Here is a 20,148-nt window from a genome sequence, read left to right as displayed (position 1 = left end):
CATAGAGCATTAAATTGCGGCAATTTATAAACACATGCAAGCAGAGCTTACGTTCTTCGAGCTTGAACGACCTTCGATTACGAAGAGAGATGACGCCTGCAAGGTCTCTTGGGACGCAGGCTCTTTGTATCTTTTCATCATATCGATGTGGAAGAGCTTCTTAGTGTCACCCAAGTCGATCCAATAATCCCCGTCGTTATTTTTTCCACAAACCACAAATGGACCTTTCCACTGCATTAGAAGTTTATTGTGGCTACTCGGGAAGAGAATGAGGGCACAATATCCAACCCTTAACTGCCGATTCTTGCTGTTCCTGTCATAGTATCTCTTCTGAGACTGTTGGGTACGTGACAGATTTTGACGTGCCGCTCTCACAGTTTGCCCGAGACGTTCTCTTAGTTCGACAATGTAACCATATTTCGTCTTCGTGTCTTCTCCCAGATATTCCATTATCCAGAGCTCTCTGAGGACTGCGAGCGGTCCTCGCACATGTGGTGCAAATATCAACTCAAACGGAGAATACCCCAGATTCGCCTGCGGCACCTCCCTGTATGGGAACAGAAGCTTAACGATATAATGATCCCAAGTTTTGTGCTGCTCCTGATTGAGCCTCCGCAGCATCTGCTTTGGCGTGCCGTTAAATTTCTCTACCCTCCCATTGCACCTTGGATAATAAGGGGTCGTGTTGAGATGTTTCACTGCCAAGAGATCACTGAGCTCTCTCATCATTTCGGAAGTAAAACAGGAACCCTGGTCACAAAGGACCTCTCTCGGAAAACCTATTCATGAAAACATCTCCACCAAACCTTCTGCCACAGTCGCTGAATCTATTTTTGGCAGAGCCACGGCGTCGCGATACCGCGTAACAAAATATACGTGTGTGAGAATATATCTGTTCTCTTTCACCGATGTGGGCGACAGCAGACCGACAATATCGAAAGCGACCCGATCAAATGGACTGTCAATAAGAGGCATGCGTCCCAACAAAGCCCTCTCTACTTTGCTTTCGGGCACGTCCTTGAGGAAGTGTTGCACGACTTGACATACCACTTAATCTCCTCCTGCACTCCCGGCCATTATAATTCTTCCAGAACTGGATCTGTAGTCTTCTTAATGCCCTGATGCCCCGCACAGTGCAGCACGAGCCCTTACCATCCAATGTGCAATAGCATGGTGCAGAAATTCAATGGCGCTCTCAATCAGATGCTGCGGAAGCTCAGTCAGGAGCAGACCAAAACATGGGATCGATATCGCTCCGCTTCTGTTCGCATACAGACAGGTGCCGCAGGCAAGTGTGGGGTTTTCTCCATTTGAGCTGATATTTGGACGTCACGTGCGAGGACCGCTCGCAGTTCTCAGAGAGCTCTAGACCAGGGAGGAGCTGGGAGAAGTCACGAAGGCGACCTATGGTTACGTTATCGCTCTAAGAGAACGTCTCGAGCGAACTGTGAGAGCGGCATATCAAAGTTTTTTGCTTGCCCGACAGTCTCACAAAACATGCTATGGCAGGAACAGCAAAAATCGGCATTTAAAGGTTGGAGCTCCTGCCCTTATTATTTTGCCGAGCAGTTACAATAAACTGCTTATGCAGTGCAAAGATCCATTTGTAGTTTGTGGAAAAAAAGAACGACGTGTATTATTGGATCGACTTGGGCCACAATAAGATGCCATTCCACATCAATATGCTGAAAAGATACGAAGAGCGTGCGTCCCGAGAGACCGTGCAGGCGTCATCTTTCGTTGTAATCGAAGAAGGTTACTCAGAGGAACAACTGCCTACCTTTAGCACGGACCACGGTAAAGGAACTGAAGCCATGCTGATATCCCCCAAGCTGAATAACAACAAACAGCAGGATATTCGGAGCTTACTTGACACGCATGCAGACATCTTTTCCGAGCTTCCCGGGAAGACTAATCTAGTGGAGTGTCAACTCAGGCTCTCTACTTCTGAAGTCATGAACACCCCGCAATACCCGTTGCCTTTTGCCGTGAGGGACGTAGTCGAAAAAGAGATAGACGAGATGATGAAATTAGGGGTGAATGAGCATTTCAAATCTCTGCACAATTTCCACTCTGGTTCAAATTAAAAAGGAAGACAACACCTAACGGACTTTCATCGACCTTCGACGCATCAATGGTGTTTTTGTGTCTGATGCAGAGCCCATTTCAAGAACAGACGTAGTATTTACCGAAGTTGGAATTAATGTGCGCTTTTCAAAATTTGACGCGGCTAAAGGCTACTTGCAGGTACCCTCAGAGGAAGAATCGAGACCATAAACAGCGTTCTCTACCTAATCCGGTCACTATCAGTTCGTCTATATGCCCGTCGGTATTAAGACAGCATCGGCTGTCTTTACGCGCCTGATGCGCATTCTATTAGAATGCATAGACAATGTCGTTCATTACATCGACTATGTTCTCGTAGCAACCTCTACCTGGGAAGAACATCTTCGGACTTTCAACATGCTTTTTAGCAGGGTGCACGAGGCCGGCCTCACGATCAAGCCGCAAAAGAGTGAAATCAGAGCAACTAACAATTCCTTTCTTGGACACCAGCTTGGAGAAGGGACCATCCCACCGTTGGAAACGGTGGTGATGAGCTTGTCAACGTACCGCTTCCAAAGACGAAGAAGCATGCACGTTCCTTCTTAGGACTTGCCGGATACTATCGCGATTTCATCCCTGCCTATGCCGACAAAGTCAAACCGCTCGTGGAGTTAACACACAAAAATGAACGCAACCTTGTCCCTTGGACGCCACAGCGGCAAGGCGCTTTTGACGATCTCAAGAACGTACTAACTTTAAGGCCCGTATTAAGAGCTCCAACTCTCAGTAAGCAGTTAGTGCTTCGCATAGATGCTTCTGAGGTCAGCATAGGCGCCGTTCTCCTGCAGGAGCATGATGGAATCCTCCACTCAATATCATATACGAGTTTACAGTTCTTGCCTCGCGAATCTCGCTACTCAGCGATTGAACACGAGTGTTTGGCGATAGTTTGGGCGGTTGAGAAATTTCAGATATTCTTGTACGGGACGTTCATCATTCAGACTGACCACCAACCCTTGCAATATTTAACAAAGGCAAAGCACTTGAACAGCAGGGTATTCCTTTGGAGCTTAACATTACAAGAGTATACCGTTCATTTAGAGTGCATAAAGGGCTCCGAAAACGTAGGCGCCGATTGCATGAGTCGTTTGGAAATTGCCGGAGAGAAATTCCCAAAGTTCATTGCTGCTATCCGGGGTGTTTGAAATGGTTACCGGTGCAAATATAGTTTAGGAGTGTCTATAAGTCTCTTATTTTTTGTTTTCCGGTTATGCGTTGTTCAGTGTTTAAATTTTCACCTTTATGATACAGACGGGTTTAAAGTTTGTGCCTGATGTTTTGTACAGTTTTCATGTTCCTTTTTGCCAGATGTGTAATGTTTGACCTCAAGTTCCCTCTGTGCGCGTCTCCATGTGCCCCCATGTGTCGCTGTGTAAAGTGCCTTCGGTGACTTCGGCGGCGTCTAACTTTTCCGTTTATCACGCGAACATTAGTGTTTGTGCATCAACAGCGTTTGTCTGCTACACACGCGACATTCGTGTTGTGGGCACCGACGGCAATTTTTTTCTGCGAAAAAACTTTTCCGAAGGGGGGCATATGTGAGGTTCACAACAAATCGGAGCATTTTTGAACGCGCTGCGCCGACAGTGGTGCGTCGGACAGCGGAGCCCTGCGCGTGGCAGCCCAGCGTTGCGCATGTGCACTTTCGAAGGTGTGTGCGAGGCGACGGCGACAATGAGCGTGGCAGGCACGAGGAGTTGAGAGCTGACGGGTGAGGAAACCGAGATGTAAAGGGAGACAGCGCAGCGGAGGTCGTGTCGCTCAAGCGTGGAGGTGGCAGCCGTCAGACGTTGGGTCCGTGCTGCCGTGACCTCCCTTCGATCACCGACGCAAGCCTACTGCGTCCTCTGAAAGCGTGGAGGTAGCAGCCGATGGATTGAGGGTCTGTGCTGCCTAGAGCCAGCCTTGTATAGCCTACTTTAAGCCTCCGGCGTTTCATGACGCCGTCGACGGCACCTGGCTACGCTTGTTCTTTCTGTTCCTGCCAAGTCCTGCGGGCTACTGACGGGAATCCACCAGCATCTCCCTGTGTTCCTCTCCGCTCCTACTACCACCTGGCTCCCTTTCGCCGCTTTCTTCGACGCAATGCCAGCGACGCGTCGCACTACAACCACCCGCATCCGCCCTGTCTGCAAGGCATCCCCGCTTCACCTGGACGCTCAGTACCTGGTGAGCTCTTTCCTTTATTCTGTCGTGTCATACGCGTGTTCAGCGTGCGCTGTTCTTGGTATTTCCCTTTATTTTTGGCTCTTTTTCTTGAAATTATAACTACTGCTTTGTTTTGCTTTGTTTGATCTCTGTTCTCCTGTTCGAATCTACACGCGATAGCGTCCCCCTTCGGAAATTCGGGGACGCGTTACCTAATCGCGACATGTTGACACTTTTGTCGTTCGCTTTTTTTCTGAGGCGAAATGCTTCCACCACCTCCCCTTAGGATTTATCTTTCGATTTCTCTCGCGTGCATTTAACTGTACATCTGCGAGTGACATAGGTGGTCCCAAGCCTCCTTGAATTCCCGCCTTTGATAGGCTGTGCATTCGCTTCCTTGATTAAACAGTCGGCAGTCTGCGCCCGGGCAGTGGGGTTCGTTTTTATATGCCTCCTCTATTCGTACTTCTGCGCAGTTTCTATCCTTCCTCGATAATGAACCAACTAGCCCGCTAGAACGTTCTACTGTAGATCCTTCGCCCGTAGGAATGATTATACTGCCCGCCCGTATATCGATGAACCGATTGCGCTCTTTTGATAATAATGTCCGCAAACCGATTCGCTTTTCCAATGCACTTTCTAATTGATAAAGGTTTCAACGGCAGAATAATTGAACTAATTAGGGCCAAGTTTGGTGGGTTCTGCAGCTTGCCTTAGCCGATTACTGTTTCGTTGCAAAATGTAATTGAGACATTTTTTCTTGGCATCATCTTTCTATTAAATAAGCCTAAAGAACTCAACGAGCTTTCTTCAATAAAGGTTGCATTTGGGCGAGTTGGTTTTCCATTCTGAACGTAAAAGCGCAAAAAACACAAGGACACAGACTAAGGCAGACAACACGAGCGCTTACTTCCAACTGATTTTATTTCATGCAAGAAGCGAAATTTATACTCTTGATAAGTGTGTGCACATGCTTACAGGGCAATTACCGCAGAGTTATGACTGATACCAGTTATCATGTAACACATATGAAAGATGTCAGATATGCCATCTCTTTTTGTGACCGCAGAATTGATGGAGCACTTATGCAATCATCCCCAGCTCGCGCTATCTCCAAAGCTTCCACAATTTCTCGGGTAATTTGGCATTTTGCACGTAAAGGACTTTGCACTTCTGAAAGAGAGGACGACAACCCTCTTTGCTTTTTCTTTTGCACTTTAAACAATGAATGCTCATGTGCCCCCCTTTTTTGTTGTTCACAACGTAGTCATGCTCGCTCAACCGCTCGTTCAGGCATCGTCCCGTTTGGCCTATATAGTATTTTCCACATGATAAGGGCACTTTATAAACAACACCTTCATTGCATCTCACAAACGGCTTTTGATGCCTGATTTTGCAACCAGTTTTTCTTTGGTTTCCTGAAGTACTTTGCTTACATAATGACATCAGCTTATTTGGGGCAGAGAACACCACGTCAACGTTTGCCCTGTTACCATTTTTTTTGAGATTGTGTGAAATCTTATGTTTATAAGGAATGACTGCAAATTTCTTATTGGCTTTTGTCTCTTCCGGCTCTTCCTGGCACTTGGCTTCCCATTTTTTCTTTTTGACAAGTCCTTCCGCCACAGAAACCAGCAGGTGTAACGGATAACCCACATCTTGCAATTTGTTGGACTGCTGGAGAAGGCTTTCTTCGATTGCATGTTCACAAGACTTCTTTGTACAGTTAAGAAACCCTAAACGAGCTATGTTTCTTTTTATAAGCTTTGAGTGCGCGGAACTGAAGGGTAAGGGCATTTTTCCATCCCTGGGATGATAAATCCAGCAAGTGTGGTCTTCTAGAAAAGTTAACCTGACATCGAGAAAGCGTATGCTACTGCTCTCTGGCATTTCATGCGTGACTACAAGAGGAGATAGGCTACACTTGAAATGATCTAAAACCTTTTCTACCGCCTTATTGAGGGTTATTGAAGTGGTGTCTAAGAAGATTAAAAAATCGTCGACAAAACGAAAAACTTTTAACACCCCTACTTCTTCAAGGCAGGCTAAAAGCCTTCTGTCACATTCAGCTAAAAACAGGTCACTTAACAAAGGAGCTACGCTGGACCCAATACATATTCCTTGCTTCTGCAAAAACAGATCGTCGGCCCACTTTACAAACGTAGAATTGAGATATGTACTTAATAGCTCCAAAAAACCCCCAACACTCACTCCCACTGAATTCTGGAAAGCAATGGGGCAGCGTTCTCAATACATCTTTCAACGCACTGCAATAATCCATTTTTCGGCAAAGAATAGTAAAGGTCTTTGACATCGACCGAGAAGGCAAACATGTTCTTTCCATCGCTTTGCTTTAGAAAATCAATTACATTTCCTGAATTTTTTATCATGAAAGGGTCATCAACAACTAGCTGTTTTAGACATTTCTGTAGGAAGTCAGAGACTGGTTTTTGCCAGGTGCGCGCTTCCGAAACGATAATTCTTAATGGACATTCCAATTTGTGTGTTTTAGCGGAAAAGAACATGTTAAGATTTAGATCACTGGCCTTTTCTACGGACTGAGCTAAGCGGGTTAAATTCAAGGAGATGCACAACTTTTTTGCTTTCAATCTTACTTTTGACAAATTTATACCTTTTTGCCTATCAAACACTTTCTCAACAGCATGACTGACTTTTTCATGAAAAGGGACCTTAGGCATCACAGCAAAACCACCTTCCTTATCACAAGGAAGAAGACATAAATCGCCTTGCTTCAGGAATTTCAAAACACTTGAAGGGGAAACTTGAGGCTTTGTCTTCGAACACTTCTTTAGAACGTCGACACCCTGCGAGACGCAGCTCCCTTGATCACTCGTAGGTGCATGTTTGGAGACTGTTCGGACCATGGCCAAGAGTTCCGGTTTTGATTTCTTTTGCTCCACAGCGAACTTGGGCCCCAGCTGAAGTGTACGGCGTACATCTTCGGGAAGTGTTACCTCCCCAAACGTACGGACGTGGTTTTGCGACCTAGACAGCCGTGGAGGGACCAATTTGCGAAGCCCTGGCAGGACAGTACTCCATAAAAACTCAGAAACCTGGTCGAGCGTTCGATTGAATTGTTTCCATTTTCTTTTGGCGCTCGGCAGGCTCTCACCTGTGAAAAGCCTTGCTTGCAAGCAATCCTTGTACAGTCTTGCTTGCCTTCTCCACTCCGCTCGAAGTATCTTGAGAATCCTTCTGCCATGGCTGACCGAAGGTGGAAGGGATCCAAACAGGGCTAAGGTAGTCGGGGGCAGCACGTTGCAGCGAATACAGAAGGAGAGAGCACGAGCTTGGCAGATGGCGTTTGCGGTGAGGGAAACCAGAAGATGCGAATACTTGTTCACACATGAAAAAGAACCCATTGTACTAGAAATGTAATTCAATAAAGGTTGCATTTGGGCGAGTTGGTTTTCCATTCTGAACGTAAAAGCGCAAAAAACACAAGGACACAGACTAAGGCAGACAACACGAGCGCTTACTTCCAACTGATTTTATTTCATGCAAGAAGCGAAATTTATACTCTTGATAAGTGTGTGCACATGCTTACAGGGCAATTACCGCAGAGTTATGACTGATACCAGTTATCATGTAACACATATGAAAGATGTCAGATATGCCATCTCTTTTTGTGACTGCAGAATTGATGGAGAACTTATGCAATCATCCCCAGCTCGCGCTATCTCCAAAGCTTCCACAATTTCTCGGGTAATTTGGCATTTGTGCACGTAAAGGACTTTGCACTTCTGAAAGAGAGGACGACAACCCTCTTTGCTTTTTCTTTTGCACTTTAAACAATGAATGCTCATGTGCCCCCCTTTTTTGTTGTTCACAACGTAGTCATGCTCGCTCAACCGCTCGTTCAGGCATCGTCCCGTTTGGCCTATATAGTATTTTCCACATGATAAGGGCACTTTATAAACAACACCTTCATTGCATCTCACAAACGGCTTTTGATGCCTGATTTTGCAACCAGTTTTTCTTTGGTTTCCTGAAGTACTTTGCTTACATAATGACATCAGCTTATTTGGGGCAGAGAACACCACGTCAACGTTTGCCCTGTTACCAATTTTTTTGAGATTGTGTGAAATCTTATGTTTATAAGGAATGACTGCAAATTTCTTATTGGCTTTTGTCTCTTCCGGCTCTTCCTGGCACTTGGCTTCCCATTTTTTCTTTTTGACAAGTCGTTCCGCCACAGAAACCAGCAGGTGTAACGGATAACCCACATCTTGCAATTTGTTGGACTGCAGGAGAAGGCTTTCTTCGATTGCATGTTCACAAGACTTCTTTGTACAGTTAAGAAACCCTAAACGAGCTATGTTTCTTTTTATAAGCTTTGAGTGCGCGGAACTGAAGGGTAAGGGCATTTTTCCATCCCTGGGATGATAAATCCAGCAAGTGTGGTCTTCTAGAAAAGTTAACCTGATATCGAGAAAGCGTATGCTACTGTTCTCTGGCATTTCATGCGTGACTACAAGCGGAGATAGGCTACACTTGAAATGATCTAAAACCTTTTCTACCGCCTCATTGAGGGTGATTGAAGTGGTGTCTAAGAAGATTAAAAAATCGTCGACAAAACGAAAAACTTTTAACACCCCTACGTCTTCAAGGCAGGCTAAAAGCCTTCTGTCACATTCAGCTAATAACAGGTCACTTAACAAAGGAGCTACGCTGGACCCAATACATATTCCTTGCTTCTGCAAAAACAGAAAGGGGGGCACATGAGCATTCATTGTTTAAAGTGCAAAAGAAAAACCAAAGAGGGTTGTCGTCCTCTCTTTCACAAGTGCAAAGTCCTTTACGTGCACAAATGCCAAATTACCCGAGAAATTGTGGAAGCTTTGGAGATAGCGCGAGCTGGGGATGATTGCATAAGTGCTCCATCAATTCTGCTGTCACAAAAAGAGATGGCATATCTGACATCTTTCATATGTGTTACATGATAACTGGTATCAGTCATAACTCTGCGGTAATTGCCCTGTAAGCATGTGCACACACTTAAAAAGAGTATAAATTTCGCTTCTTGCATGAAATAAAATCAGTTGGAAGTAAGCGCTCGTGTTGTCTGCCTTAGTCTGTGTCCTTGTGTTTTTTGCGCTTTTACGTTCAGAATGGAAAACCAACTCGCCCAAATGCAACCTTTATTGAATTACATTTCTAGTACAATGGGCTCTTTTTCATGTGTGAACAAGTGTTCGCATCTTCTGGTTTCCCTCACCGCAAACGCCATCTGCCAAGCTCGTGCTCTCTCCTTCTGTATTCGCTGCAACGTGCTGCCCCCGACTATCTTAGCCCTGTTTGGATCCCTTCCACCTTCGGTCAGCCATGGCAGAAGGATTCTCAAGATACTTCGAGCGGAGTGGAGAAGGCAAGCAAGACTGTACAAGGATTGCTTGCAAGCAAGGCTTTTCACAGGTGAGAGCCTGCCGAGCGCCAAAAGAAAATGGAAACAATTCAATCGAACGCTCGACCAGGTTTCTGAGTTTTTATGGAGTACTGTCCTGCCAGGGCTTCGCAAACTGGTCCCTCCACGGCTGTCTAGGTCGCAAAACCACGTCCGTACGTTTGGGGAGGTAACACTTCCCGAAGATGTACGCCGTACACTTCAGCTGGGGCCCATGTTCGCTGTGGAGCAAAAGAAATCAAAACCGGAACTCTTGGCCATGGTCCGAACAGTCTCCAAACATGCACCTACGAGTGATCAAGGGAGCTGCGTCTCGCAGGGTGTCGACGTTCTAAAGAAGTGTTCGAAGACAAAGCCTCAAGTTTCCCCTTCAAGTGTTTTGAAATTCTTGAAGCAAGGCGATTTATGTCTTCTTCCTTGTCATAAGGAAGGTGGTTTTGCTGTGATGCCTAAGGTCCTTTTTCATGAAAAAGTCAGTCATGCTGTTGAGAAAGTGTTTGATAGGCAAAAAGGTATAAATTTGTCAAAAGTAAGATTGAAAGCAAAAAAGTTGTGCATCTCCTTGAATTTAACCCGCTTAGCTCAGTCCGTAGAAAAGGCCAGTGATCTAAGTCTTAACATATTCTTTTCCGCTAAAACACACAAAATGGAATGTCCCTTAAGAATTATCGTTTCGGAAGCGCGCACCTGGCAAAAACCAGTCTCTGACTTCCTACAGAAATGTCTAAAACAGCTAGTTGTTGATGACCCTTTCATGATAAAAAATTCAGGAAATGTAATTGATTTTCTAAAGCAAAGCGATGGAAAGAACATGTTTGCCTTTTCGGTCGATGTCAAAGACCTTTACTATTCTTTGCCGAAAAATGGATTATTGCAGTGCGTTGAAAGATGTATTGAGAACGCTGGCCCCATTGCTTTCCAGAATTCAGTGGGAGTGAGTGTTGGGGGTTTTTTGGAGCTATTAAGTACATATCTCAATTCTACGTTTGTAAAGTGGGCCGACGATCTGTTTTTGCAGAAGCAAGGAATATGTATTGGGTCCAGCGTAGCTCCTTTGTTAAGTGATCTGTTTTTAGCTGAATGTGACAGAAGGCTTTTAGCCTGCCTTGAAGACGTAGGGGTGTTAAAAGTTTTTCGTTTTGTCGACGATTTTTTTAATCTTCTTAGACACCACTTCAATCACCCTCAATGAGGCGGTAGAAAAGGTTTTAGATCATTTCAAGTGTAGCCTATCTCCTCTTGTAGTCACGCATGAAATGCCAGAGAACAGTAGCATACGCTTTCTCGATATCAGGTTAACTTTTCTAGAAGACCACACTTGCTGGATTTATCATCCCAGGGATGGAAAAATGCCCTTACCCTTCAGTTCCGCGCAATCAAAGCTTATAAAAAGAAACATAGCTCGTTTAGGGTTTCTTAACTGTACAAAGAAGTCTTGTGAACATGCAATCGAAGAAAGCCTTCTCCTGCAGTCCAACAAATTGCAAGATGTGGGTTATCCGTTACACCTGCTGGTTTCTGTGGCGGAACGACTTGTCAAAAAGAAAAAATGGGAAGCCAAGTGCCAGGAAGAGCCGGAAGAGACAAAAGCCAATAAGAAATTTGCAGTCATTCCTTATAAACATAAGATTTCACACAATCTCAAAAAAAATGGTAACAGGGCAAACGTTGACGTGGTGTTCTCTGCCCCAAATAAGCTGATGTCATTATGTAAGCAAAGTACTTCAGGAAACCAAAGAAAAACTGGTTGCAAAATCAGGCATCAAAAGCCGTTTGTGAGATGCAATGAAGGTGTTGTTTATAAAGTGCCCTTATCATGCGGAAAATACTATATAGGCCAAACGGGACGATGCCTGAACGAGCGGTTGAGCGAGCATGACTACGTTGTGAACAACAAAAAAGGGGGGCACATGAGCATTCATTGTTTAAAGTGCAAAAGAAAAAGCAAAGAGGGTTGTCGTCCTCTCTTTCAGAAGTGCAAAGTCCTTTACGTGCAAAATGCCAAATTACCCGAGAAATTGTGGAAGCTTTGGAGATAGCGCGAGCTGGGGATGATTGCATAAGTGCTCCATCAATTCTGCTGTCACAAAAAGAGATGGCATATCTGACATCTTTCATATGTGTTACATGATAACTGGTATCAGTCATAACTCTGCGGTAATTGCCCTGTAAGCATGTGCACACACTTATCAAGAGTATAAATTTCGCTTCTTGCATGAAATAAAATCAGTTGGAAGTAAGCGCTCGTGTTGTCTGCCTTAGTCTGTGTCCTTGTGTTTTTTGCGCTTTTACGTTCAGAGCTTTCTTCCTAATCCGGTAGCTCTGTTTCTACAAGCGAGTGCCTGTCAGGAATTGCATTAGTTGTTTCAGTCGTGCACATAGCTCCAAAAAAAGAAATGTCATTATTTTGCTGTAAAGTGTAGTTCGGCAAGCATCTTCCTTAATTGCCAATTATAATGCTTATATGAAATCTGCTCCAAATATAAGGCTCAGGAAATAAAGAGTAGGTACTCATCCAAGCTGTTCTTCTACCGACACAAATGTTGCCGCCTGCCTGCCATCCACTGATTTCGAGAAACGAGAAACCTCACGCAAGGTTGGACGACATGTTTTGCAAGTGTTGAATTTGTAATGTTTTCCCATTTTGAACATTTTAAGTGGTGTGTATAACGGAACTTTCTCCTGGGTAATTACTGCTCCACTGCAAAATCACCCAAATATTATGAACTGCTTCATTAGGCGCTCACAACGTAAGTGAAATTACGGGAACCTTAAGTACACATCGAACGCTCTATAAAACGAAAACGTTTAGTGAAAATTATTTACTATGTATACCTAAAGAAACTACCTTTTGTCTGTAATCATATAAGAGGACGTCTTCCTCTTAAAAGCAAGGCAGTAAGAAATTTATACAGTGAGTCTATAAATCTAAAGTTGCGGCTTCAATATTTTGATTTTCATGTGGTGAAAAATGTTTCGAAACATTCAGACTGTATAGCAGGTTAGTGTGCTAGATAACAACGAGACGTGACTTTTTTCTTTCCAATATAAAAAAAATCTTTCAGTAGTTGCAACCATTGCTTAATGAGAGTAATGCAGTCGAGCCCTCTTAGAACGAACCTGAAGGTCGTCCGGATTGCCGTCGTTGTATCCGAGGTTCGTAGGAAATGTACTGCTCATTTTACAGCCAGAAATACGAAGTCCAACGAAACTGGCGTTGGTTTCTTACAGCAGTTCGTTATGCGCATCGGAACACGGCGCTTTTCAAGCCTTGTAGAGCGGTCATACATTAAGTTCTTCGCAGAGGCCGTAGTGCCACTCTTAGGCTGCTTTAAGGACAGCATATAACTAATCGTGGCTGAAGAGTTTACGGCAGCTATTGAGAGATCGGCATCCTCGTGAAGTTCATTAGATTTTCTGCAGTCGGGCATCAATCGTGCTTCGCGTTTGACTTCTTGAGTGTATGAAATTAAGATGCGTGCGTGATGATGTGTTCATGTGCTGCTTTTGGGACGTCAAATAACAAATCGCAGTTAGCGTTCACACCAGCTCGCTGAAAGTAAACATCCTCGTCATTGTCTTCAGCAGATTAATGACAGTGGGAGAGGGCTCGTGCATTGCGTACAATCGCACAGAGGTGGGCATGATGTTTAGATGTTGGCGTCATCATCATCACGAGCCAAGTCACAGCCAGCGTAAGGTCGGGCCGTTTATGCATCAGCCACGCGTTCCCACAAATCCACATGGGGTTGATAACGTTGCTGTTTCACCGCTAAATCTTTCATTCCAAGGCTCATATGCGTTGCCTTCAGGAAGTATGAAGTGACGCATTGGGCAGTGACATTTATCATTTTCATGGTGGCGTACAAACCGTAGAGGGGGGGGGGGGGGGGGCGGGGGGGGATTCAGAACCTGGGCGTTAATAGCTTGCCTGTCAGTTGCCATCAGCATGCTGTTGCTTACACGGATCAGTTAGGCCACCTTGTGCCCGCGCGTGGCGTCCGTGGCCAGTGGCTGATTGTGCGCGTAGCATTTGGCGACAGGTTGAGCATGATAAGCGCAGTCAGGGAAGGCATCACGTCCTGCGCTGCTCGTTTGTTGAGCACGAACAAGTCCTTCGTATGCTTTTATATAATGTCACAATCAAACTCAGCAATATACTGGCGAACAAGTCTTACATCATCCAGAACTGTTCCTATGGTGCATGAGAGTAAAGCATAAAAAAAACGGTGGCTTGAGAGATTTTCTAATGGCGGTAGCAGCGCTATAAGATGAGAGTCGATTAGGCAAGTGACGCATGCCACATGACCAGCTGGTCAACAAGGCATGCCACGTGGGTACATCTCAGATGGCTGCCGTTGGATGACCGCTGACGTATACAACAGTTTTGCTTGCAACGATGCCCGCGTCTAGAGCCCACCTCGCTACTCCACTGACCTTAGAGAGGCTTTGCACGTGCTTTGCCGGTGCTTATCTGTAGTTTTAATGCCGCCTTCTTTATTGTTTCATTTTGGCGGAGATGAAGTGGGGCTGTGTGGGCTCGGAGCCGCTCTTAGGTCTCCGCACGTACACGTAAGCGCGAATTTTGCGATGGCGGAGGCGACCTGACGATGCTTCCTACTTTGCTTTATAAAGGTGTCCGGCAGCGGTCATTTCTTCTACCCGAGGCGCGTTGGCATCATCGTTCTATTATATAGCATCATTAGAGTAAAAACTACATAAAGAAACGCCACTCTCCCCCGCAATAAACGAGCGCTCGTTATAACTGTGGGCGTCATTTTAAGCGTCACTCGGTGTGTTTTATTTCTTTCGTTGTTCTACGACACTTTTAATTGTGTTTCAACTAAAGGGAGGCCTTAAAACGCAATAGCATACGTACTGATCTGCTAATATTTTTCTCCTTGAATACGAAGAAGGTTCTAAGACAACATATGTGCTCATATAATACGAATTTGTTCGTAACGGGTGACACTGGGGGAGTCCAGTGATCAACTACTGTAAAACGATGTCGCCGTTCGAATATTATCAGAACGTGGTAGACTTTCGAGAGTTAGAAAAAAGAAGCGATAGAAAAACTAAGGTCATAACGCCTTCGATTACATCTTTTTACAGAATTATTTAGAGTTCGCGTGAAAAATTTTCAGTTTAAACCTTTCTAATGACGTTTCCAAATGTCTGTAATTTTCTTTTGCTTGCCTTATTTACGGGCTGCAGATAACCGCAGCTAACCGCCAACCCGATGTATGTGCCATTTTAAGTGAGGCCAAAAATAGTAGTGACAGCATATTAAAGAACGAGAATCGCTTGTTAATCGTAATAGAGCGGCACAAACAATTTTCATATCAATAGAAGGAGTTCAGCTATATTACAAATTGCAGCCCAACATTTCATTTACACTCATTTAAAGACACTGCTTTTCTAATATAGTATGCGCTATAATGGGCATATCTTGATGTTTAGGTGAACTTCAAGAAATAATAGGTTAATGCTATTTGAAATACACGACTGCGTTAGTGCGTTTCTCACGTCTCTATACGCCAAAAACTTCGCTGGCCCAATCTCTAGCTATAGTTCAAACACACTATGAACTGACCGTAATCACAGCCGCCTTTTCGAAGCCAATCACGTACCAGATAGATCCGCAGTCCGACGCTTGCTGGCATCCATCACGACGCGCACGTGGTGGCCGTAAGCATAGGCCTCCCCCCTCTCTCCTGGTTTACTAGCTGGCTCTTACTTCATTTCTTTCTGGACAACTTCCTTTCTTTGATTGTTCTTCTTTGCCCTACACAATTGCATGGGTGGAAGACTCTTCGAATGATCTGCTCGCGATGAAGAGGCATCCACAGACAATCACGTAGAAGCAGAGTTTTTAGACACTCATGGCTTAGTCACGGCGTCGGTGCTTTGTATTTCTGTCGAGTAGAGAAAGCTGCAGACAGTCTTTACACGCCTGATCCAGTGATTAAAAATTTTCAGGTTACGTGGCGTGCTTTTCAGGCGCGCAGTAGCTTATACGCCATCTCTCAGGAACTAAATCTCTCCAAGGTGAGGGAAACATTCGTCATCACCTTTTAAAAACTTTTTGGTAGTGGGTATGAATGTGAAGGCCCTCGAACTTACCGAGGAAGGAAAACCACACTGCACACGTACAGTCGTCCTCAAGCTTGTCTTGAGGAGTGGCCTAGTGCTCGAAAAAAGACCTCATCATGCATGCACACTCCGACCGAGGGTGTTTAGTTCCTCGTATCTCTAAAAGCTACACCTGGCCCACCAGGTTAGTACGGCTTTCGTAAATGCACAACACAGTGCGCGGTTCGGGCGCTCTAGACAGGTGTTTGGACGACTGTACGTCCTATTCAACAATACTGTACAAAAGCACTTTTCGGCAAGTATAAGGTTCAGAACACAATGTTTTCATATTTTGTTAACCTTTACTGCAAAAACCAATATATCCGCAAGTCTCCCGTCGACAGGCTTGTATTTTTTGCTTTAAATGTTCTTTGACGACAGCTGTCGTCAAAAGCGTTCCCGATTGGCTTTATATTGCAGTCGTAACGACTCCATGCAAGTGGTTGAAAAACTTTAAAAGAAAGTTTCTGCTACGTATGGAATCAATGGACCATTACTTTCATTATTTTCAAAACAGAACATTACATTACTCTAATATCTAAAATGATTGCCCAAAAATGCTGGACATGGTTCTGCAAGCGGGATTTGGTGACAGAAATGCACGTAGCTTCTTTCGTGCCCGCAATCGATTTACTTCCCTATTAAGTGCACGAAAACTGACGCCCCGCCCAGGGGCGTTCATACCGACAGGAAAGCCATGTTCCGCTACAAATTAAACAGGAGTCAATTGTGGAAAGCTACAAGGCTTGCACACCGCAGTGACCGATCCCCGAAATGAATCAGAGCTGCTGGCCGTTCTCTGATTAAGTGCGCCTTTAATACAGGCTTCTCACTCGCTCTCCAACTCCTTCCTCGCGCGTCCCTCTTCTGAGCGGGTCGCTGCCGCGGTCAGATGGTCAGCGTCAAACTGGGCAAGCGGGAGGGAGGCGAGCGACCGTGGTTACGGGACGACCTTATCGACCCAACCAGAGTGCGAAGGGGTCGCTGGAGGCGCGTACATAGGAACGTCGGTTCCAGGAGCACGACCACGCTCACATTCGCGAGAACCGTTCACCGGTGCGGACGTCAGGTGAGCCGCTGCAGTGCCAACGTCGAGCGACACATCGAGTCATCCGCACTTCGGCAGGTACGAACGATTCACTCCTTTGTACAGCACAAAGCAATAAGTAGTCTCAAGCAGAACGCAATGCCGACGCGATGCTGCTACCTTTACTTCTTTTCGAAGCGTACTGTATTGGCGCTGTCATTTTGCCGCGAGGTGAACGCACGCCGCTTCGATCGTCCCGCATTTATACCGGATCACGCGGTTTGCTGCAAGAAAGGCGTTCAGGGGATGGTGCCGGAATTATCAATCAGTGGCGTTTAGAAACTGCGACATTTGGTAAGAGCGTTGGGCAGATGAAAGCTGGTAGTGTTTGGGCACGGGGCTGTCGCGTGCGATATTTTCCTCGGGTCAGATCGCGCTGCCGTGCTTTGACGCTGGGCGTTTCTTTGCCACTTCAACTCTCGGTTCAGACGGTGGTGACTTTACTCCGGCTATGTGCATTTTTTAACATCTAGTGCTCGGCTTTTCGGCACAGAGGAGCTGCGTTCAGACACATGAGAGCAGTTTGAATTTTTGCGCCCTGAAAGCGTTCGTCGTACATGGAGCAGAATCTTTGGGAATGGGTGTGCCGTGACCACCGGGAGCGATTGACCACCTTAAAAATTCAAAGTTTTTGCGCTGCCCACGTTCAGCACTAAACGTACCTTGATGCATGTCATGTCTGCCCCCTCATGCTCCATCATCAGTGTAGCTCGGCGTGCCCGTGCTGAGGATGTTAAAAGAGCGTCACGTGACCGCACGTGTGGGGATGGCGACCGGTTTTTCAAGCGCATATTGCGCGCAAAGCATCATTTCACATTGCAACAAGGTTAAACGAAGCGAAGTGGCGGCTACGAGAGGAACGGAAGAATACTCTTCAGCGCCAGTTGATTCACGCTGATGAGAAATGGCTGTAAACACTGCTCAGAAGAGAAGAAACAGAGTTCATCCTTTGCATACGTGTTCCGCTGTCCTTGTCCGTTTCTGCGACACCGGTATTTTTAACGTAGCGTTTTTTGCCTGTTAAACGCATGCACCTACGCCAGTGAGTGAGGAACACGCATAACCATAACAAGGAAGCGTATACGAAATTACACTGCTAAATGCTGCCTACGCTGCCGAAAAGCGGGGCTCGCAAAGCTATATCTAAATTAGCTGCCTCCCGTACCCATACTGGTGAATCAGTGGCCCTGTGCTCCTGCTCCTTTAGAAATGTGGCTTACGAGTGTACTGGCGAGTGCACATATGCGCGATGTGTTGTCTATGGCCGCTATAAAGCTGCCTTTGCTGCGCCTTATCGGTTAGGCGCTGTGTTCTATTGCCGGGAAGATACTCATTCGTATACATCAACGCATAGCCACGCATACTCTGACAAGTACACATTTTTTTAAGCTGCGGAAAGCATGGATAGTGAACACACAGTTGCATACAGGACAAAGCGCGTGCAAAATACCCTATTATAGCAAGAAAGCTACCAAAGAACTAAATCGAAAATCAAAAATACGCAGCTGTGAACTCTTGGAATGATTCCCAAAAATTACAAAAAAACGCGAAAACAAGTTTTCACCTAAGGCTTGAGCAGTTAAGAAAGTTCACAAATACTAGCCCCAATCAGTGATTGACAAACGACCCCTGAAAGTCTCAGATGGCAGAGGTTTGCGAACAGAAACACCAAGCGCAAGTCACCGGTTGCCGATGCTTGTCATCGCCTGGGAACGATGTCAGGAATAGCAAATGATTACAGCGGAAACAAAAAGAGTTTTTTTACCTATTCAGTTGCTGCGGCAGCTGCACGTTTGCTTCGGGACTGCGTTTGCAGCGACCGATATAAATGCGACACGCGGTGGCTGCCAGCCGTTGCTCGGCAGCAGTGCCTGTGCCATCTTTTCCGGTTTCGGTTTTGTTTGCTGCGATCGAAGGAAAGCAGCAGAACTATGTGGTAGTTCTTTTCGCAACAAGGAATGGATAGCTTCGTTCATTCTCTGCCGTATCACCTCATTGGTGTCGACGGTACGGAGGGCGAGTTGATGCCGCTGAGGAGAGCAAATGCCGTCCCTGATAAGCGGCAGCTCGCGCGGTGGCTGATTACGACATATACGAGATGGTTGCCAATGAGTCGGCCTGTTGGAAGCCATAATAAGAGTATGAAAAACCTACTTTGGCTCCGACCCCATGCAGTTCATGAGTAAAGGGTATTCGCTGGAAATAACAATGGTCATACAGAAAGTGCCCATCCTAGAGAAGACGTTTCTTCGGAACTCACTGCAGTTGAAACCTTGAAAAAACTCCGATTCCTGAGTTATAAAAGTTTCTAATCTTCGATTTTTGTCCCTACTTTGCAAACACTGTCACCGCAATATATGCACTTATGCAGAACTAGGACGCAGATCTGGTTATTTAGCACTCGCTACTGTGGAAACAATTTTTTTAAGCTGAGCATCAGGATTAAGCGTGTAGACTCAGAGAATGAACAACACTTACAATAAGCAACAGTGTTCAAGCTTCAATTTAACACCAGGACGGTCTTAACAAACTAGGAGAGTTATGAACGAAACAAGTCCAGAATGAAAACTTGTTTTAAGCAATAGTAACTGAAAATAACCTTGAAATTTAATAATTTATTATTTACTGGACACATTTTGTTTGACGGAGTAAGAAAACGTGCTATCGTTATAAGTTGGCATTTTGTCATAAGATACGTATCTAAATATTTTCGTGGCATGGTGACTACGATTGATGTTAATCCCCAAAATGGCAGTGATCTCTCGCTCCTCGAGTCGTCTAAGGCGCTAGATTTAAGCTTTGGTCCTCGGAAGAGGGCGTGGGTTCGAGCCACACTTGAGAAATTTATTTTGTTTATATTTGTTTTTAACCTCCTGTAGAGCCCATAAATGCGCAATAGTTACGGTCATTTTCATTGTTCTAACATTTGACGACACGGCTACGATCTGACGAACTTAGGTTTGACTTCTTATCGAAAAGCGCTGTAGGAACGAATCTGTTATGGCAGGTTATACCTCGATGCCCATGCATGACAAAACGTCTTGAGGTGTTCGCGCCCCATCTCTTTCGATTGCGACTGCGGAATGCCAAGGGCTATACTTTAGCCCAGACTATCGCATAGAAGCGTAAGAATTTGGGCAATGATTTCTCAGCGTGTGTTAATGAGAAGTGCGCATAAGAGCGGCTGTGGTGCTCAGGGATGTATTTGGGCTCATTCTGTGTTTCTTCAGCTCCGGTCTTCGTCTTTGCG

General features: G+C 45.4%; 1 protein-coding gene across 1 annotated transcript in view; it reads left to right on the top strand.

Moving 5' to 3' along the window:
* Positions 1-3,962: 3,962 nt before the first annotated feature.
* LOC144124575 (uncharacterized) overlaps positions 3,963-20,148 on the top strand; it is a 102,932-nt gene continuing 86,746 nt past the window's right edge. The window contains exon 1 of the mRNA XM_077657319.1: positions 3,963-4,275. The gene's annotated coding sequence lies outside the window, so the exon portion shown is untranslated. The remainder of the gene's footprint in view (positions 4,276-20,148) is intronic.

This window comes from Amblyomma americanum, chromosome 3, assembly GCF_052857255.1.
Source record: "Amblyomma americanum isolate KBUSLIRL-KWMA chromosome 3, ASM5285725v1, whole genome shotgun sequence".
Taxonomy (NCBI): Eukaryota; Metazoa; Arthropoda; class Arachnida; order Ixodida; family Ixodidae; genus Amblyomma; species Amblyomma americanum.
This window is presented reverse-complemented; position numbering and strand designations above follow the sequence as displayed.